The sequence below is a fragment of the Loxodonta africana genome, chromosome 19 (genome assembly GCF_030014295.1).
Source record: "Loxodonta africana isolate mLoxAfr1 chromosome 19, mLoxAfr1.hap2, whole genome shotgun sequence".
NCBI lineage: Eukaryota > Metazoa > Chordata > Mammalia > Proboscidea > Elephantidae > Loxodonta > Loxodonta africana.
In genome coordinates this window covers 57,267,030-57,289,497 of record NC_087360.1, presented here as the reverse complement: position 1 = coordinate 57,289,497, position 22,468 = coordinate 57,267,030, and the positions used below count along the sequence as shown (strand labels likewise).

The 22,468-nt window shown below is 41.1% G+C and overlaps 1 protein-coding gene across 13 annotated transcripts in view; it reads left to right on the top strand.

Moving 5' to 3' along the window:
* Nucleotides 1-22,468, top strand: part of CSGALNACT1 (chondroitin sulfate N-acetylgalactosaminyltransferase 1) — a 390,272-nt gene that overhangs the window by 98,371 nt on the left and 269,433 nt on the right. Inside the window, exon 1 of one of the 13 annotated variants that reach the window (XM_023551058.2) lies at nt 10,391-10,641. The exons of the other annotated variants lie outside the window; for them this stretch is intronic. The gene's annotated coding sequence lies outside the window, so the exon portion shown is untranslated. Of the gene's footprint in view, nt 1-10,390; nt 10,642-22,468 lie in introns of those variants that run through there. 13 annotated transcript variants of the gene reach the window in all.

Here is a 22,468-nt window from a genome sequence, read left to right as displayed (position 1 = left end):
TGTGGTATATATATTTATCTCAAGGAAATGGCTCACACAGTTGTAGAGGCTGGCGAGTCCCAAGTCTGTGGATCAGGCATCAGGCTGGAGGCATCTCCTGACTCATGGAGTTGCAGGGGCTTGATGAACCCAAGATCGACAGGTCAGACGGCAGGCTGCTAGCTTACAGGATGTGGAGGCTGATGAATCCAAGATTGGCAGGTGATATGGCAGGCTGTTGGCTCACAGACTGCAGAGGCTAATGAATCCAAGATCAGCAGGTGATATGGCAGGCTGCTGGCTCAAGTCCCAAGAACTGGAGGTCAGATGATGATGAGTCAGATGCAGGATCCAGAGTGAGCAAAAGCCAGCAAGCTTTGCCAGAACATCCATATCTATTGGATGCAGGCCATGTCCCTGAGGAAGCTCCCCTTACAACTGATTGGCTAATTACATCAGATCACATCATGGAGGTGATTACATTATATCACAAAATGGAGGATAACTGCATCATTACATAACTGCCAAATTACAACATTACATAACTACCAAACTACTAAGAATTGTGGCCCAGTCAAGTTGACACACAACCTTAACCACATCACAGGTGGTAAGGGTGGTGACTGGGATAAGGGTGGTGACTTGAGTCATACTCTCAAGTAAGGTGGTGACTCAAGATACAGCCCACCCTAATCCTGTCTCATTAACATAACAGACAACTCACTCCCAAATGGGACCATAACCACAGGCATAGAAGGTAGGATTTACAACACATCACAAAATGGAGGATAATTATGTCAGATCACAAAGTGGAGGATGACTACAGCATTACATAACTGCCATATTACATCACTGCATAACTGCCAAACCACTGAAAAACATGGCCCAGCCAAGTTGACATCTAATCTTAATCATCACAAGTTCCATACACCTTATTTGGATAGTCCCAACCAATCATTGTGTTGGAATCACAAAAACTATGAAAAAAAAAAAAATGGCTAGAAAGGCCATATTAAGTAATTCACTGCACTGCAGCAGCTAACTACAGACTACCAGAACCTCAGCATGCCGTTTTGATGACCTGAAGCTTTTGAGCACCAGCACCTGTTTGTCTTGGAAGGAGTACAACCAGAATGCTCCTTAGAAGCAAGGATGGTGAGACTGCGTCTTAACATACTTTGATCATGTTGTCAGGAGGGATCAGTCCCTGGAGAAGGACATCATGCTTGGCAAAGTACAGGGTCAGCGGAAAAGAGGAAGACTCTCAGTGAGGTGGATTGACACAGTGGCTGAAACAATGAGCTCAAGCATAACAATGATTGTAAGGATGGCACAGGACTGGGCAGTATTTCGTTCTGTTATATGTAGGGTCACTATGAGTTGGAACCGACTCGACGGCACTTAACAACAACAACATCACGGGGGAGCGTGCAGGGTAGCAGGACTGCCTCCAACAACAGCAGATTGCTGCTGGAGTCAGCCTGTGTGCACAGGAGACTTTGAAAGAGATGGAGAGAGCTCACAGCACAGTGAGCGTTCCTTAGATTTCACACATGAGACCGCATAAAAGGAGATGTGAAGAAAAGCAGCGAGAATCACAGCTTCTCAGACTTTAAAGGTGCCAAAAGGGTCATTTGATCAACATCCTTAAACAAGATCCCTGTTTGTACTGTAAGATTAGATTGATGTGCCTATGGAGTGAAATGGTTGGATTTAAAAAATTTTTTTTTTTATTTTGATGGCTTTGCAGTAGTCTTGAATTTACCTGTAAGAGTTCCTGTACGTAGATTGATAGCTACTGTTGCTACAGACGTTATGACGTTTGTTTTCTGTAGTATTGATTGCATAATATCCGTGAGGCTATTTACTCATGTTTAAAATTAGGATTCTCACACCTTCCGCTTAATCCTTGTGCAGGGTTATAGGATAAAGCACCTAGCACCATGCCTGGCGTTTAGTAAGTGATCACTAATGTAGAAGTTTCTACTATTGTTGTTTTTTATTTAGGGAATCCCTGTTCACTGCTAAGAGTCTCTTCTTTATCTCTTCATTAAATTTCCTTGTGCTTCCTGGTGCTTACTCCTTAACGTGGGATATTTTCTTATTCTCCGGAGGAACCTGTTTCGTATTCTAAAGAGCCCTGCTTATGGGTCAAGAGGTATAGGATTTCTTCTTCTTTTTTAAGATTTTTGATTTGTTACCTTCTAGAAATGAGTTTTGATTCTTCTCTTCTGTCTTGAAGTCTTTTCAGTTATGGCTTTTTTTTTTTTTTCCCTTGGAAGTTTTCTTTGAAATACAGGGTGGAGAGGAGTCTGCTGTCACATGGTAGGGAGAGCAGCTAAGGTCATAACAATGTGTGTTTAAGTTTTTGTATGAGAAACTAACTCGAATTGTAAACTTTCAACTTAAAGCACAATAAAAAGAGAAAAAAAAAGTTTCCTTTGCACCGTCTGTCTCGGACCCTTCTTTTCTTAAAAGGTTGGGGGCGGTGGCGGGGAGAGGATATCCCTTGAGCCTATTTGCATCCTCTGTTAGGTGGGTAATTTCATTGCACTTATGTCAAATGTAATCGGTGACTGATGGGTTATGAAGACAAAATGAGAGAAAACCTTTTAAGTTCAGTGATATTTCTTTGTGGCTTCTCTTGACAAGTTTTTGTTTTCTGTCATTGGTTGTTTGGAGCATTTCCGGTCTGGAGTCTTCCTCTCCCTTTCCTGACCCTGTCTGTTCTCTAGGTTTCAGTATTTCACAGGAATTCGCACTGTCTCACCTCCTTAGGCCACAAAGCACATGGGTAGAGGCCTCTTATACTTCCTGATGCATCCTTGTTCCCGTGGCGGTATGTGAGGGGTGGAGAGGGGGACTGATTGTTAAGGCTAAAATGAATGTCTAAAATTCTGGATTAGTCCCTGGGAAAATAATTTAGGAAATGCCTTATAATGTGGCTAAGTAGCATTTACTAAGGTGCCCGTGACCCAAGCCATGGTCTTTTCAATTGCCTTATATGCGTGTGAAAACTGGACAATGAAAAAGGAAGACAGAAGCAGAATTGATGCATTTGAACTGTGGTGTTGGCAAAGAATATTGAATATACCGTGGACTGCCAGAAGAACAAACACATCAGTCTTAGAAGAAAGAAAACCGGAATGCTCCTTTGAAGTGAGGATGGTGAGACTTCTGGTTTACTTACTTTGGACATGTTATCAGGAAGGAGCAATTGCTGGTTGGTAAAGTAGAAAAAAAAAACAAACCAAACCCACTGCCATTGAGTCGATTCTGACTCATAGTGACCCTACAGGACAGAGCAGAACTGCCCCATAGGGTTTCCAAGGAGTGGGTGGTAGATTCAAACTGCCAACCTTTTGGTTAGCAGCCGAACTCTTAATCACTGTGCTATCAGTAGGGTCAAGAAAATGAGGGAAATCCTCCATGAGATGAATTGACACAATAGTCACAACGATGAACTGAAACATACCAACCACCATGAAGACGACACAGGACCAGGCAACGTTTTGTTCTGTTGTACACAGGTTACCATGCATTGGAGCTGACTGGAGGGCAACTAACAACAAAAACAACAAAAGGTAGCATTTAGTGAGATACAATGTTTTTCAGACAATTTGAAAATCCCAGTTATCTGTGAGCTTTAACATTCCCTGCAAGGAATCCTACCTACATCTTTGCTGAATTTCAGCGACAGCTGTGCTCCCTAGTCCAGTTATTCTCTTGCTTTTCCAAATGACTTTTCACAACTTTTCCTTTCGCCTCAAACCTCCAACATCTCCTTACCCTTCCTTAAGACCAAGCAGTGACCTTGCTTCTTCTTCTTCTCTTAAATAATATTTTATTTTGTTTTCGGTGAAGGTTTGCATAGTAGTTTAGGTTCCCATTCAACAATTTTTACACAAGTTGTTCCGCGACATTGGTTACATTCTTAACAGTGCATGAACATTCTCATTTCCATTCTGGTTGTTCCATTTCCATTAATCTACCTTTCTTGCCCCCTTACATTCTCATCTTGGTCTTGAAGTAATTGTTGACTGTTGGGTCTCTTATAGATGATATTTTAAAGGAGCACAGTACTCACGGGTGATATTCTTTATTTTGTGAGCCAGTCTGTTACTTAGCTAAAAGGTGACTTCAGGGGCTTTTTCGGTTCAAGGTTTGAAGATATCTCAAGTGACCTTGCTTCTTATTTGACTGAGGAAGTAAAGCATTTTGGCGACAGTGAGTGTATCCTCTCAATATTAAAACTATAAACCTATCCATATCTGTGCTGTATACCCTGACTTCCTTACTGGTAAAGTATCCATTAAACAAACAAACAAACAAAAAAGCATTGCTGCCAAGTCCAACTCACAGTGACCCTATAGAACAGAGTGGAACTGCCCCATAGGTTTTCCAGGGAGTGACTGGTGAATTTGAACTGCCAACCTTTGGTTAGCAGCCGAGCTCTTAACCACTGTTCCACCAGGGCTCCCAAAATATCTATAGTCTTACCATATGCTAGTCGAAGGCCTACCATTCTTCTTGTGCACTGGATTCTATCCCCCCTCACCTACTCAAGGACGTTGCTCTATAACTGACCCTCCTCATTTTTCACTCCTTACTATATCAGTCCCATCAGCATAGAAACATCTTCAATTAAAAACATTTTTTTTCTTCTTCCCTTTACTGTGAAACTTTTGGAAAATATTGTTGATACTCCCTTTCTTTATTTCTCTTTTGAATCCCCTTTAGTTTTACTCTTTTCTGCCTCCACTTCTCCAAACAGGTGTCGAGATCAGCAATAAATCTTACATTGTTAAATCAAGTGGTTGGCTCTTATCTCTCACCTTACTTGATTTGTCAGCAGTATTGGACACAATTGTTCTCTCCTTTCTTCTTTTTTTTTAAAAAAAAAATTATTTTATTTTTGGTTGTTGCTGTTGAAAATATACGCAACAAGACATACATCCATTCAACAATTTCTACATGTGCAGTTCAGTGACCTTGATTACATGCTTCAAGTTGTGCAACAGTTCTTACCCTTCTATTCTGAATTATTCGTCCACGGTGAGCATAAACTCACTGCCCACTGAGCTTCTTATCTAACCTTTTGAGTTGCTATTGTTGTCAGTTTGCCCCCACATAGTAGTACTTTAAAAGGGCACATTGCTCAAGGGAGACATTCTTTACTAATTAAGCTAACTATTGTTTGGTTTAAAGAAGACTTCAGAGAATATTTTTGGTTTAAAATTTTAAGATTATCTCAGGGCAATAGTTTCAGGGGTTTGTCCAGCCTCCGTGGCTCCAGAAAGGCTGGATTCCATGAGAATTTGAAATTCTGTTCTGCATTTTTCCCCCTTTGATCAAGATTCTTCTAGAGAATCTTTTTTTTTAACATAAGCTCTTCCATTTTAATTACTACCCAAAGCAATCTATAAATACAATGCAATCCTGATCCAAATACCAAGAGCATTCTTTAAGGAGATGAAAAAACTAATCGTTAACTTTCTATAGAAAGGGAAGAGGCCCTGGATAAGTAAAGCACTATTGAAGAAGAAGAATAAAGTAGGAGGACCTGTACTACCTGACCTCAGATACTACTATACAGCTATGGTAGTCAAAACAGCCTGGTACTTGTGCAATGACAGACACATTGACCATTGGAGCAGAATTGAGAGCCCAAATGTAAATCCATCCACCTATGGTCACCTGATCTTTGACAAGGGCTCAGATGAGGGAAAGACAGTCTTTTTAACAAATGGTGCTGGTAAAACTGGATGTCCAGATACAAAAAAAAATGAAACAGGACTCATACTTCATACCATACGTAAAAAACTAATTCAAAATGGATCAAAGACCTAAATATAAAGCCAAGAACTATAAAGGTCTTAGAAGGAAAGATAGGATCAATGCTAGAGGCCCTAGTACACAGCATTAACAGGATACAAACCGTAACTAACAATAAAATACACAACCACCAGAAGATAAGCTAGATAACTGAGATCTTCTAAAACACTTATGCTTATGCTTATTAAAACACTTATGCTCATCAAAAGGCTTCACCAAAAGAGTAAAAAGAGAACCTACAGACTGGGAAAAAATTTTTGGCTATGAAAAATCTGACAAAGGTCTAATCTCTAAAATCTATGGGAGAATCCAACACCTCTACAAAAAAGACAAATAATCCAATTAAAAAAATGGGCAAAGAATGTGAACAGACACTTTACCAAAGAAGACATTCAGGTGGCTAACAGACACATGAGGAAATGCTCATGATCACTAGCCATTGGAGAAGTACAGATCAAAAGTACAGATACCATCTCATCCCAACATTACTGGCATGAATCAAAAAAAACAGAAAATAACAAATCTTGGAGAAGTGTGGGGAGATTGGAACTCTTGTGCACTGCTGATGAGAATGCAGACTGGTGTACAGCCATTTTGGAAAACAATGTGGTGCTTCCTTGAAAAGCTAGAATTAGAAATACCACATGATCCAGCAATCCCACTCCTAGGAATATATTCTAGAGAAATAAGGGCCACCACATGAATAGAGATATGCACACCCATGTTCATTGCAGCATTGTTCACAATAGCAAAAAGATGGAAACAGCCTATCAACAGACAAATAGATAAACAAATTTTCATACATACACACAATGGAATACTACGCAACCATAAAGAAGAATGATGAATCTGTGAAACATCTCACAACATGGATGAATCTGGAGGCATTATGCTGAGTGAAATAAGTCAATCATGAAAGGACAAATATTATAGGAGACTACTACTGTAAAAACTCATGAAAATGTTTACACACAAAAAGAAACAATCTTTGATAGCTACAAGGGAGGGGAGAGGTGGGGATGGAAAAACACTAAATAGACAATAGGTAAGTGGTAACTTTGGTGAAAGGTAAGACACTACACAGTACTGGGGAAGCCAGCACAACTTGACCAAGGCAATGTCATGGAAGCTTCATAGACACATCCAAACTGTGAGAGACCGAATTATTGGGCTGAAGGCTGGGGGCCATGGTCTTGGGAACATGTAGCCCAACTGGCATAACATAGTTTATAAAGAAAATGTTCTACATTCTACTTGGTAAGTAGTGCTTCGGGTCTTAAAAGCTTGTGAGTGGCCATCTAAGATACTCCACTGGTCCCACCCTGTCTGGAGCAAGGGAGAATGAAGAAAACCAAAGAAACAAGGAAAAGATTAGTTCAAAGGACTAATGGACCACAAGTACCACAGCCTCCATCAGACTGAGTCCAGCCACAGCCAGATGGTGCCCAGCTACCACCATCAACCGCTCTGACAGGGATCACAATACAGGGTCCTGGGCAGAGGAGAAAAATGTAGAACAAAATTCTAACTCACAAAAAAAACAGAAACAAAAAACAGACTTACTGGTCTGACAGAGACTGGAGAAACCCTGAGAGTATGGCCCCTGGACACCCTTTTAACTCAGTACTGAAGTCACTCCTGAAGTTCACTTTTCAGCCAAAGATTAGACAGGCCCATAAAATAAAACAAAACTAAGTGGGCTCACCAGCCCAGGGGCAAGGACGAGAAGGGCAGGAGTGGACAGGAAAGCTGGTAATGGGGAACCCAAGGTCGAGAAGGGGAGAGTTGGCAACCAATGTCACAAAACAATATGTGTATGAATTATTTAATGAGAAACTAATTTGCTCTGTAAACCTTCATCTAAACTGCAATAATTTTTTTTTCCATTTTAATTATATTCAAATGTACTATTCACTGTCGTTAATTATATTCACCATGGTGTGCAGTCATCACTACTATTTATTTCCAAAACTTTTTTATCACCCCAAACAAAAACTCAACACTCCTTAAGCATAACTCCCTATTTCCCCCTCCCCATCCCATAGTAACCACTATCCTATTTTCTGTGTATTCTAGATATTCTGCCTATTCTAGATATTTCCCTTAAGTATGTATACCCATTGTCATCGAGTTGATTCTGACTCATAGCGACCCTATAGGACAGAGTAGAATTGCCCCATGGGAGTTCCAGGGAGTGGCTGGTAGATTCAAACTGCTGACCTTTTGGTTAGAAATCAAATGCTTAACCACTGCACCACCAGGGCTCCTTCATATAAGTGGTATCATACAATATTTGTCTTTTTATGTCTGGCTTCTTTCTCTCAGATAATGTTTTCAAGGTTCATCCATGTTGTGGCATGCATCAGAACCTCATTTCTCTTTATGACTGAATTCTGGTCCTTCCTCCCTTTTTTTTAAACTGTGCATTAAGTGAAAGTTTACAGAGCAAAATAGATTCCCATAGTTTGTATATAAAGTGTTTCATGCCTTGGTTTCATCACTCCCCATTTCCGCCCTGGGCTACCTGTCTCTTTCGCCCTGATTTTCTACCCCTTCCTTCCTTCTCATCTTAGCTTTTGGGCAAATGTTACCCTTTTGATCTCCTATAATTATCGTTTATTTTATGGGCTTGTCTTTTGTTTGACTGGGAGGTGCTCTCTGGGAAAATGGCTTCAGTTCCAAGTCAGAAGGGTGTGTTAGGTCCATAGTCTTGGGAGTTCCTCCAGTCTCTGTCACACTGGTAAGTCTGGTCTTTTTTGTGAATTTGACTTTTTGTTCGACATTTTTCTCCCACTCTATGACCCTCTGTTGTGAGGCCAGTCAGAGTGATTGGTAGTGGTAGCTAGGCACTGTCTAGCTCTTTTGGTCTCAGGGCTGTGTAGGCTGTGGTTCATGTGATCCGTTTGTCCTTTGTCCTATTTGCTCTCTTGAGTCTTTGGTTTTCTTCACTCTCCTTTGATCTGGACAGGAAGAGACCAAATAGTTGTATCTCAGATGGCCTTCTGTAGAATCTTTGATCAAAATCTTCAGTAATGGTAGCTGGGCACCATCTAGTTCTTCTGGTTGCGTGGCAAAGGAAGCAGTTGTTCATGGAGGCAATTAGCCATTCATTCCATTTCTTCCTCCAATTCTTGACTCTTCTCCTTCCTCTGTTGCTCCAGATGTTCTGTCTGTTCTTTAGATTGGAAAATTTCTGTTGATCCATCTTCAAGTTTACTGTCTTTATTCTGTCATTAGCAGAATGGAGAGTCTTCTAATGAGACTATGCTTGATTTTTTATTCAGATATTGTAGTTTTCAGTTCTTTAACTTCTGTTGGGTTCTTTTTTTTTTTTTAATTTCTACTTCTTTAGCTTTCCACTCATTTCAAGTGCATTTACCTCACAGAGTATAGTTATAAGTGGTGCTGTAAAACTTTTGCCTGATCCTTGCAACATCTGGGCCACATTGGAGTTGGCATCTATTGATTGTCTTTTCTCTTGGGAAGTGGTCACATTTCTCTGGTTCTTTGTAATCAAGTAATTTTGTATTTTCCTGAATACTTTGTAAGCTCTGAGTCCTTTTGAAACCCTGGAGAATGCTGATTTTTTGGTTTTAGCAGATGGTCGACATAGTTAGGTTTAGACTGTAAGTTCTGCCTCGCCTTCTGTGGGTGGTGGTTCCAAAGCCAGGTCAGTTTTCAAAACCCCTACTTTCTCCTTTGGGTCTGCCCTGCACATGTACCACCATGGGTTAGTCTGAGACTTGGGCCCTGGTTTCAATCTTAGTTCAGTTCTCTGCCTCTGCTATGCTCTTTTGGGTCTCTTCTGTACAGGTACAACTCAGGGATAAGCCTGAGACTTGGGTGGGTTCATAGAGATTTGGGGGATCTCCTCGTATTCTCTCCTGTCTGTGATTCCCTGCTACAGTTTCTGGCTCACAGGAGCCCCTTTTCCTGGTTCCTTTTGCAGATGTGTTTTCTGTCAGAGGTTTAGCTGACTGCTGCCACTCTGCTATGGACCTCTGCAACTGGGCCCACCCTTGGGGCAAAACCACAAGAGAAAAGAGGAAAAAAATAAGGGAAATTAACCCCTTTTCAGATCACTTGCCTGCTTATATTCCCTTTTCAGAACCCTCAGGTAGTTGCTTTTGTCCAGAGATTTTAGTTGTAATCGGAGTAGAATGGCTATAGTGGACTTTCACCACCATGATAGGTCCACTACTTTAAATGCTATATGGGAAGCTCCCAAATATATATCTCCTGCCAGGACCTTTCCCCTCAACTCAACACCTTCTTTTGGACGTCTAAGAGGCTTCTCAACTTAATGAGTCTGAAGCTGAATTCTTGATTTCCCTCCCTAAGCCACCTCCCACAGCCTTCCCCCATCTCTGCCATTCTTACATTTGCTCAGGCCAGAAACCTTGAGTCATCCATAGCTCCTTTCCTTTTTAACACTCCACATCGAAAGCATTAGCTTGTCCCGACAGCTTTCTTCAAAATATGTCTGAAATCAGACAACTTTTTGCCATTTTCAGGCTATCGTCATCTTTTACCTGTTATTGTTGTTGGGTGCTGTCGAGTCGGTTTTTAACTCATAGTGACCCCCTGTGATAGGGCAGAACTGCCCCACCGGGTTTTCTAGGCTGTAATATTTATGGGAGCAGATTGGCAGGCGTTGTCCCAGGGAGTTGTGAGGTAGGTTCAAACTGTCAAGCTTTCGGTTAGGAGCCGAGTGTTTAACTGTTGTGCTACCAGGGATTCTTCTCTTTTACCTAGAGAGCTGTGTTATCCCAGGAACCGCTGCCCCTGCTCCCAGCCTTTCCCCCTCACTCTGATCTTCACCCTGTGGTAAGTCAGATCATATCTTGTCTTTGTCCAATCTCTGTCCCCACCCCCACACCAATGACTACTTATTTCACCCTGTGTAAAAGCCACAGTCCCTACAGTGACTTCTAAGGTCCTAAGTGACTGCTGACTACCCCTCATCCCTCCTCTCCCCCATTACTCTCCTTCCTCCTTTGACTCCAGTTACCTCAGCACCTGGCTGTTCCCCAGCACGCTTATCATACTCCTGCCTCAACCTACAATCCTCTTCCCCCAGGTAGCTCATCCACCTTGTAATCTCTGTTCGCATGTCACCTCATCACAGAGGCCTCTTCCCCATTGCTCGCTAAGCTGTCTTACTCTGCATTGTTCATGGCATCACCACAGCCTGACACATTATATATTTGTTTGTGTGCCTCCTGCTGCCAATGTAAGCTCCGTGATAGCAATTTCTTTGTTGGTTTTTCCAAAAGGTTGGCAGTTCAAGACCACCCAGAGGTGCCTGGGAAGAAATGCCTGGTGACCTACTTCCAAAAAAATTAACCATTGAAAACCCTGTGGAGCACAATTGTACTCTGACACATAGTGTTGCCATGAACAAGAATCGACTGATGGTAACTGGTGTATTGTATCTTGGCTGTCTTGAACAATGCTTAGCACATAATAATAAAATTAAAGTAAGCTAAACTCTTGCCATCAAGTCAATTCCATCTTATGCAGCCCCACATGTTACAGAATAGAACTGTGCTCTGTAGGGTCTTCTTGGCTGTCATCTTAACAGAAGCAGACCACCAGCTGTTTCTCCCTTGGAGCCTTTGGGTGAGTTTGATCCGCCAACTGTTAGCTTTAAAGTTAGCAGCCAACTGCAAACCGCTTGTGCCACCCAGGGACCTTTTTAGCAAAAGTATTTGTTGAATGAACTAAAAGACAAACGGTATACTCAGAGTATCTAGTCACAAAAAGAAATTTTAATGAGTTACTTTCTAATCTTTTTCAAAAACGCTGTACTAAAAGAATGACTCAGAAATTGTTAGGGTAGCAAGTGTCCTAAGATGTTGGCATCTGCAAGCCCACCTGTGGAGTACAGAGCGTCACTGTCCTGGTGGAAGCATATAAATTGATCTCTGGCTCTGACGGGCTGGCCTGGGATGCTTGCTTCCCATTGGGCCATGTTTCTAGGGGTAGCTTCTGGAATCAAAGATGGTAATACTTAGCTTTCATTCTCATATCCCATAATGCCTCTGGAAGACTGACAAGCATGGAGCAGAGCACTGTGGAAGCCAGCATGGACCACATTGTATATAACCACTTTAGCCTCATTACCCCACCATCTTGTTCTACTGTGACCAGATCCCATGATCATGAGTGAAGAGTCTTTATGTACAGACCTGAATCTGAGCAACAGTCATTTGCTATGGCTAGAATGCTCACGCCCTCTACTTTCAGCATCTCTGAAGGACAGCTAAGTTAGTTGTCAAGATACGATAGTTATATGGCTCAAATAGTTATACTCAGAAACCCAAGGAAGATTCTAAAATACACAGCACCAATGTTCTTTCCATCTATGTGGTTTTTTAGTGCTGTGGATGAATGACCACATGGGTTAATTACAGAAAGGACAGTTGTCACACCAGGGTGTGTGTTCTCACTGCCGTGGAGTGTAAGGGAACATTTGCCTCTTATTCTTTCTAGGGCTGTGTTATAGCTTAGGAAATCTTTTGAGGTGTTTTCTGGATTTGCTTCTAACTTCTGAGAGTGGGCCTTAGGAAAGGATTTTCCAGGATGTTGGAAAGCAGTGGAACATAGGGCTTACAACTGACAGTCTCTCATTGCCTCGACAGTGACACTGTTATTACTTAGTAGCATGACCCCGTAATGAACCAGCTTAGGTGATAAATAACTGATGTATGCTTGTGTTCTGTTTTTTTGGCTTCTTTTGAGTGCAGTATTTTCTCGATTGTCAAGTTTTACACAAGTGATTTTTAGAACCCCCTTCCCAATTATGTGACAATGTAAGTTTTTTTTTTTTTTTTAATAAAAATGATCATTTAATAGTGCTACAGTTGGAATTTAGGGTGAAGAGTGGTTTTTGGGGAAACCCTGGTGGCGTAGTGGTTAAGTGCTATGGCTGTTAACCAAAGGGTTGGGAGCCTGAATCCACCAGGCGCTCCTTGGAAACTCTATGGGGCAGTTTTACTCTGTCCTATGGGGTCGCTATGAGCTGGAATCGAATTGATGGCACTGGGTTTGGTGTTTGTTTTTTTTTAGTGGTTTTTGGAATATTAAAAGCTGTATGTATGTATAAAAAGCCAGCTGCAGCCAAGCCAATTCTGACTGAGGGCAACCCCATGTATGTCAGAGGAGAACTGTGCTTCATAGGGTTTTCGATGATTGATTTTTTGCAAGTAGATCACCAGGACTTTCTCCCAGGCATCTCTGGGTGGACTTGGACTTCCAACCCTTTGGTTAGCAGGTGAGCACATTAACCGTTTGCCCCACTCAGGGACTTCGTTAAAAGATATACTTCTCATTTATTTCTCAAGTGTTAAGGCATTGTTAATATTGTCTTTGAATGACTAGAAAGACGGAAGATAATGGAAGTAACTTTTGCACTTTCTACGTACTACTTGGAAACCCTGGTGGGGTAGTGGTTAAGATCTACAGCTGTTAACCAAAAGGTTGGCAGTTCGAATATACCAGGCACTCCTTGGAAATGCTATGGGGCAGTTCTACTCTGTCCTATAGGGTTGCTATGAGTTGGAATCGACGCGACAGCAGTGGGTTTTTTATGTGCTACTTGGCATTTATTTTAGATAGTTAATAGTACTTTTTAGCTTTCCAGGTAGTATGGCAGTTTTCAGCATCCTAAAGGCATTAAAGGAAAAACTTCACAGCTGTTTTGGGAAGATGCTAAATATGTCTGAGATGTGAGTCACTCTTCTTGGTAGAGGGAAACATAGCCAAGTCGCTCCCTGGCTGTCTGAAAGCCAAAGAATGTTTTGAGTTCTCATTCATTCATTTGTTCATTTATTAACCAAGAGCTGTGACATGTTACCCTGTGTACCAGGAATTGTGCTAGGTACGTGTCTCTGGTAGAGTTCTGTGTCTTACATTCTCTCTGATAAACAGAGTAGCTGATGGTAGAGAAATTGGGAAGCCACAGCAGCTCTGTGAGCCTGATGAAATGATAGTCATGTGTGGGTGATAAGAACCTTGGGCAGAAAGAGGAAGAAAAAGAATCGGAGCACATCGCTTCAAGATATTGCCGCTCTATGTAGTTAAGCTATATGATGAGCTTCAACACTGTCTTAGTCATCTCTTGCTGCTATAACAGAAATACCACAAGTGGATGGCTTTACCAAAGAGAAATTTACTCTCTCACAGTCCAGTAGGCTAGAAGTCCAAATTTAGGATGTCAGCTCCAGGGGAAGACTTTCTCTCTTTTTCGGCTCTGGAGGAAAGTCCTTCTCATCAATCTTCCCCTGGACTAGGCGCTTCTCTACGCAGGAACCCTGGGCCCAATGGATGCCCTCTGCTTCTGGAGGAAGGTCCTTGTCATCAATCTTCCCCTGGACTAGCAGCTTCTCTATGCAGGAACCCTGGGTTCAAAGGACGCACTCGGCTCCTGGTGCTTTCTTTCTTGGTTGTATGAAATCCCCAACTCTCTGCTTGCTTTCCTTCCCTTTTTATCTCTTGAGAGTTAAAAAGTGGTGCAGGCCACACCCCAGGGAAACTCCCTTTACTTTGGATCAGGGATGTGACCTTAGTAGGTGTTATAATCCCACCCTAATCCTCTTTTTTTTTTTTAATCCTCTTTAGCATAAAGTTACAATCACAAAATGGAGGACAACCACTACTGGGAATCACGGCCTAACCAAGTTGACATATATTTTTGGGGGACCTAATTCGATCCATGACATTATCTATCCCTAATTCTACGTAATTCCACTTCTTTACATTCTCTTAAGGAAATGGAAGCATTATTTATAAGAGTTCAAAAAAAAAAAAAATGTAATTGTCCCATTGATAGTTCATTTATTTATGGTGTGTTCATGAGATGGAGTTCTCTGCAGCTGGTAAACATCATATTGCAAAAGAATATTTAGTGGCATGGGGGAGATGTTCACCATGTAATAAGTGGAAAAAAGCCCATAAAACAATATGATCCCACTTTGGTCGCTATGAGTCGGAATCGACTCGACGGCAGTGAGTTTAGTTTGGTTTTGGTGAGTATTGAAACTGGCAGCCACCCCCTACTTCTGTACTCGCAATTCCCATACCCAGCCCCACGCTTTAGCTTTCTGTAGTGCTTGTCACTTTGAAACATACTGTGTCATTTACTTGCTGATATTATTGCCTTTCTGTCCCAGATAGAATGTAAGTTGAGGGCAGGGATTTTTGTTACTTTGTTCACTGATGTGTCCCAAGAACCTAGAACAGTGTCAGGCACACTGCAGACCCTAATAAATAATTATTGAATAAACAAATGACGGAAATGGGGTTGAATTATAGATGACTGTGTTAATCTTTTTGTGTACTTTTTTCCATTTTCCATATTTTCTATAATAAACATGGATTACCTCTGTTATTATGGAAAACACTTAAAAAAAAAAAAAGAACAACTTCAATAAATAATTTTTACATGTGAATTGTTCACCTAGACCTAACTAGTTTACCTGGGGGGGAATTGCTGAATGGATGATTAAAGAGGGCAGAATCAAAGCCTTAGGTTGTATGTAGAGAACATCGTCTAGAGGGATCTTAGGACATATGCGGTCTGGTCTGGGCTCTGTGCTGGACTAACCACTGAATTTTGAGCCAATACCTACCTTACCTGTTCACGGTCTCCCTCATTGCTTTTTCCTCTGCCAGGGTTAGGCCAGTCCCAAACTCACTCTTCCTGCACTCCGTGCTAATGATTGTCTCCAGGCCTTACTTCCCGCTCTCTCCTTCCTAGGCTGCACGTTTCTAAATGCTGTCTTGTCTTCAAATGCTAATTTGAGTTGGCTTTCTTCTTGTGATCTTTCATGACCACTCTGGCCTGAGCCCTCCCATAACTTCCCATGATGTTGCAGGGTGGACCAAACACTTGGTGTCAAGGAAGCCCTGCCTGTATTGATAGTTCAGTGCCCCTCACAGCTGGGCTGCAGGGGAGCCATGTTTGCCATGGACATTAGCCAGAGAGGCCAAAAGATGCCACTGGCAGATGCCAAGTGGAATCTGGCTCAATCTATTTTAAGACCAAAAATCATAGAAATAATTTAAGCACATATGCTCCACTTGTCTCTGCAAGTAAATGACAAGCTGCTTGAAAAAAAATTTCCATTTTCTACTTTTCTTGTCTTCAGCAGCACATAAACAGTTCTGGTCTCCAAGTTGGTATCAAATTATTGTTAGTTGGTTGAACCTTGGTTTTCCATATATAAAATAAATGTGGTTTCTGATATGGCATTAGAATAATATGGGGCAGTGATCTGAGCACCTTAGAAGGCATTAGATATGCATGAACATGCATATTTAATGACATTTTGTTATCGATAATTTAAAAAGCTAATAAACCAAAGTGAAATATTCAAGCTATAACCTGGCTGCGGTAACCTGCTGTTAAAATCGTACGTTTTTTAGTCAGGGCCTGCAAATCTATTTTAAGGAAGCAGGATACTCAATAACAGATTATTTAATTCAATACATGCTTATTGAGATTCTGCTGTTTACAAAGTTCTGCGATAGGCACTGAAGGGGTTCGGAGAGGTCAGCCAGAAGAAGTGCCTGAACTCCCAGAGGTGAGATTGTACGTACATAAGTGCAGTGCTCAAGAGAAGGAAAGGTGTATTAGCTGAGGTTCAAAGAAGGAAGATAGGATACATGAGCTAGGACAGGTAGAATGTGCATGGTGTGAGGACTGTCATGGATTGAATTGTGTCCCCCCGAAATATGCGTCAACTTGGTTAGGCCATGATTCCCAGTATTGTGTGGTTATCCTCCATTTTGTGACTGTAATTTTATGTTTAAGAGGATTAGGACGAGATTGTAACACCTGTACTAAGGTCACATCCCTGATCCAAAGTAAAGGGAGTTTCCCTGGGGTGTGGCCTGGACCACCTTTTATCTCTCAAGAGATAAAATAGAAAGGGAATTGAGCAGGGGGTGGGGGACCTCATATCACCAAGAAAGAAGCAGTGCTGGGAGCAGAGCGCATCCTTTGGACCTGGGGTCCCTGTGAGGAGAAGCTCCTAGTCCAGGGGAAGATTGATGAGAAGGCCAACAGAGAGAAAAAGCCTTCCCCTGGAGCTAAAGCCTTGAATTTGGACTTTTAGCCTACTTTACCGTGAAGAAATAGATTTCTCCTTGTTAAAGCCATCCACTTGTGGTATTTCTGTTATAGCAGCACTAGATAACTAAGACAGGGACATTGCAGTGAGCCCAGAATTATGAATTTTGGTAGGCAAGAGATAGTAGATTTGGGGGGCGATAAAGGATACCAGGTAGAGATAACAGAATTGAAAAGTGACAGTGTAGAAGGCATTTGGGGGAATAGTGGGTTGAACAGTTGGACAGGATTGTAGGGCCCACACAGGTGAATGGTGGGGAGAGGAAGCTATAGGGTAGTCTTGGGTGATATGTGGAAGGCCTTCATGCTAGAATTAGAAGCTCTATTTTTACCCTTCCCAAGTATCTTTGGAAAATCTGCATTAGAAATGAGTTTTGAAAGAAAAGGTTCACAGTTTTCATGTGGTTTGATAAATAAAAGAATAACCATATACTTTTGCTATTTGTGTTATTTATGACGGTGCCTTTTATCTCAGAATGAAATTTATAAGCAAGGGTAGAGAAAAGTAAGACCGAAGTTGTTTGCCCTGGCAAGGTAGAGTTTCTTTTTTTCCTGTGGTTATGTATCTACTGGATCGGACTAGTGCTTTCCTTTGCAAATTTACCCAATAGCAGCCAATCTTGGGGAAACAGAGGTCCATTTTAAATGGCTAAATTGTTTTCTAAGTCATGTAGCAAATTATGAAAATAATTTAGACTAGAAGCCATATGGCTGGACTCTAGAGAGTGAGACCTTGCGATGATTTTCTGAATGTTATCAAGATGGTTGATACCACGTTAGTGCAGTGAGTGCCCTGTTATTAATAACGTTTCTCTTTATCATTTTTTAGCAGAATTTGTTTCAGAGTCAATGAAGAGTCATTTATAACAAGCTCTTTCTCTTTTTTTTCTCAGAATTTTGAGGTGGAGTCTAAACCCTGATCCCCGAAAATTCATAAAATATTTTTTTGGTAGTATTTCATGAGGTTTAGCAAGTATGTATGTATCCCTAACCCTAGGAGATTTGTATGATTTTCTCACTTAAAATACATCAGCATTCTGGAAGTACACACCTAAGAAACTTTGGGTTTGGGTTTACTCATGAAATAATTGATCAATTACTTAAGAATTTTTTTTTATTTTATTTAAAAACTATTCAACTTATTACTCAGTTTTATAGCTTTTAAATTCTAAAATATTTAGGAAAAAAAAGCAAAGATTGAAGACTGATATGTGAAAGTTTAGCTTAGTTTTGTAAAATAATGAGTGTGTGCTGGGATTCTGTGAGGGGAGAAAGAAGCTGAGGAGTGTGTGCCCTGAGCTGCTCACTGTGGTAACCTTTAGGGACGAGGGTAGGATTGAAGGAGTGAGTGAAGGGACAATCACCTCTTACTTTATATACTTTTAGAAAAAAGAAGTGGTAGGATTATGTGTGATTTTACCTTTTCGCATTTTTGAATAAAAATATAAAAAATACTTGTCAAAACTATTTTTCATTGTGTAAACTACTTTGTTTTTTATTTTGTTATTACAAGGTTGTTAGGTGCCATCGAGTCAATTCCAACTCATAGCAACCCCACGCACAACATAACGAAATAGTGCGTGGTCCTGCGCCATCCTCAGAATCGTTGTTTTGCTTGAGCCCATTGTTGCAGCCACTGTGTCAATCCATTTCATTGAGGGTCTTCCTCTTTTTTGCTGGCCCTCTACTTTACCAAGCATGATGTCCTTCTCTAGGAAATGGTGCCTCCTGATAACATGTCCAAAGTACAAGAGACAAAGTCTTGCTGTCCTTGCTTCCAAGGAGCATTCTGGATGTACTTTTTCCAAGTCAGATTTGTCTGTTCTTCTGGCAGTCCATGGTATATTCAATATTTTCTGCCAACACCGTAATTCAAAGGCATCAATTCTTCAGTCTTCCTTATTCATTGTCCGGCTTTCATATGCATATGAGGTGACTGGGTCGGGTCCACCTTAGTCCTTTAAGTGACATCTTTGCTTTTTAACACTTTAAAGGGGCCTTTTGCAGCAGATTTGCCCAGTGCAATGCGTCATTTGATTTTTTGACTGCTGCTTCCATGGGCATTGATCATGGACCAAGGAAAATGAAGTCCTTGACAACATCAATATTTTCTCCATTTTATATTTTAGAGTCAGTTTTTTTCTTTTCCCCTGGAAAAGTTAAAGGGTAGAATATTTGCTGGTCAGGTTTTTACTTACTGAATTTCCAATTTCTTTCTCTAATATTTGGATTCTTATAGTTCCTTCAGATTAATTTTACTATCTTCATTTTCAGAGGAGTTATGGTCTGTGCTTTAATTATATTTCCTTTTAAAATATTTAGTAGAAGGAAATTCCATGATCATTCATACAGTTTAATGCTTTTTTCATATGCTTTATTAGATTTTTGAATTCTTACCACTATTTAATACTCTTATAATGAAACTATGTGGATAACATAATCTTACATTCCATTCTCTGTGGTTTTTAAGTTACAGTGATTTATGGCCCTTGATTTTCACATTCTCTCTCTCAAAGCAGCAAATGATCTTTTCAGCTTCTGGAAAGCGTTCCTCATTTGAGGGAGAGACATTAGGCTTTGAATTGCAGATACCTTTCCCTTGCTGTCATTTAGTGATCATCTTGGATTAAGGGTCTTAACCTGCTCATACTTCAGTCAGACTTTGTACAAAGGGGATGAAACGGTACTGACCCATTTCTCTCACTGTTGTGAGAAGTAACACTTTAATCACCTCACAGTTTAAACCTGCTTCTTCAGAGAGCGCTAAGGTAGAAATAGAAATCTTGTGTTTTGACTAACAAATGAGGATAAACAATTTGGGTGAATGACTAAGTAGAATAAGAGAAGTAGAAGAGATGGGATTTCGAATAGCCAACCTTTTGGTTAGCAGCCAAACTCTTAACCACTATGCCACCAGGGCTCCTTCTTCATGGGACCTGGGGCAAAGTATTTAATTCCATTCCCTTAGTTGTAAAGTGAGGGGAATGAATTGTATGCTTTTAATTCCCTTTCAGCGCTAACATTTTATGGCCTGGCTGCTAGAGGCCAATGACTTGGGCCTCACTAATTTCAGAGATGGCACTAGGTGAGGAACACTGAGAGGACATCAGTTCTCTTCCTCCAGAATGTAGATCTAGTTACTGGTTACCGCGATCTTTAGGGGGCATAGAACACCTCCTGTTTTATGTTTCACACAAACCAGGTTTGAAAGTTGCCTGGATGTAAGCGAGGTGACAATTTGAAATGACTCCAAAAGAAATTAAAATAACCCAAATCTGGACTCCCATGTGAAAAATGTCATAAAGAAAATGTAAAAAGATGAGGAATCTTTGACTGGATGGCTGAAAGATAGAGAAGATGAAAAAAAAAAAATAGAGAAAAGAGGATTGGAGTCTGGAAAGTCATCAAGAACATGGTTAGGTGAATGTGGGCCCATTGACCTTGTCCTGAGAGGGGAGACTGAGAGTTTACCTCTAGGAAGTTGAAATGTCAAGTTTAAGTGAATAGAGGATGTGCTGCTTTACCAAGGGGATAATACATTTTTAGTTATTCATTATCCCAAATGTAATTAACCAACACCCTTACATAATGTTCCTGGGCGGTGCGAACAGTTAACGCACTGTGCCTGTTAACCTAAAGGTTGGTGGCTCAAGTCCACTTCAGAAGAAAGGCCTGGAGATCTACTTCAGAAGAATCAGCCATTGAAAACCCTATGGAGTCCAGTTCTACTCTGAAACATGTAGGGTCGCCATGATTCAGAATCGACTCTATGACCACTGGTTTTGTTTACATACTGTATCAGGGCAAAGCATTGGGGAAAATTCATGATCTTTGGGGGAGTTAACGAGGGAGAAGATGGATCACAACTTCTTTTGCTACAAGTCCACCCTTGGTTCTGATGGCAGAACGGAATTCTGTGCTAGGTGGACTGTGAGTTGCAAGTCCAGGTCAGGGTTGCAAGTCAGGGATGAAAGTGGTGAGGGCCGTGTATCCCAGGATTGATAACAGGAAGAGGCGTGGTGAGGAATCGTTAATGCAGGGAGATTCCAACACAGGCTGGGATTGAAGAGCGTTTATATCATCCAATACTCACTCACAGCCTAAAAATATATGAGGCAGTTGCCTTCTCCTGGTCCTTCCCTCTGAGTTCTGGATCCTATATATTATTTTAGGAGGGAAATTGTTTGTAAATAGACACTTTGTAACTATTTTAAATAGCATTTTAAGAGCCTGAAAGAACCAAGATGTTTAATGCAATTCAGTAGTGAAAACTTTTACGAAAACATTTGTCTTTTACTTTTACAAATCCAAACATTTATCCATCAGGAAAGTGTGAGGCTAGGTAAAAATACCATTTCTTTATCCAGAACACCTGTAAAACCGTAATGTCTTCATTCTACTCCTAGCTTTACAGCTTTGAAAAATCTTTTCAATGTAAAATGTAAGTCTAAAGAATATTTGGGGAGAGTATATTAATAGCACGAGGTAACGGGGACGATGGCTAAATTGCTAGTGGGAAGGCAAAATGGTACAGCCGCTGTAGACAACAGTTTGGTGGGTCCTCAAAGTGTTAAACATAGAACTACCACATGACCCAGCCACCCCAATCCTAGATATGTACCCCAAAGAATTGAAAGTAGGAATGCAAACAGAAACTTGTATACCAGTGTTCATTGCAGCACTGTTCAAAGTAGTCAAAAGGTGGAAACAACCTAAATGTCCATCAGCAGATGAACGAATAAACAAAATGTGGCACATAGACACAGTGGAGCATTACCCCATTGCTGTTGAGTTGATTCTGACCCCACGTGTTACAGCGTATGGAGTAGGGTTTTCTTGGCTATAATTACAGAAGCAGCTTGCCAGGCCTTTCTTCTGTGGGTCTGTGGGGGTGGGTTTGAACCACCCACCTTTAGGTTAGCAGTCAATTGCAAACCACTTGTGCCACCTAGGCTCCACAATGGAATATTACTCAGCCATGAAAAGAATGAAGTCCTGATGCAGGCTACAACATGGATGAACCTTGAAAACATTACGTTGAGTGAAACAAGACAACAAACGTGGTATGATCCCACTTACATGAAATAGGCAAATGTGTAAAGAATAAAGTTGATTAGTGGTCACCAGGTGTGTGTGAGGGGGGGAAGGGAGAGTCATGGCTGAGGGGGCACTGAGTTTCTGTTAATGGCGGTGGGATAATATGGAAAAGGATAAGGGAAGTCGTCGTACAGCATAATGGACATGGTGTGTGGCACTGAATCATACATGTGAGAAGTGTTGAACTGGTAAAAGTTTTGTTATATACATATTTACCACAATAAAATAACAGCAATAAAAAAGGAGGTAATATGGATGAAACTGCTGTGTTTCCAAGGGCCCAGTCTGAACCCACCGCACAGGTTCCTCCTCAGGTCGTCCAGGGAGTGCCCTGACAGATGTGTGGGGTGCATTCTCCTCTGCTGGCTGGCTGGGAAAGTCCTCACAGAGAGGAGTCATTTCTCATCTTGTGTAAAAAGTGAC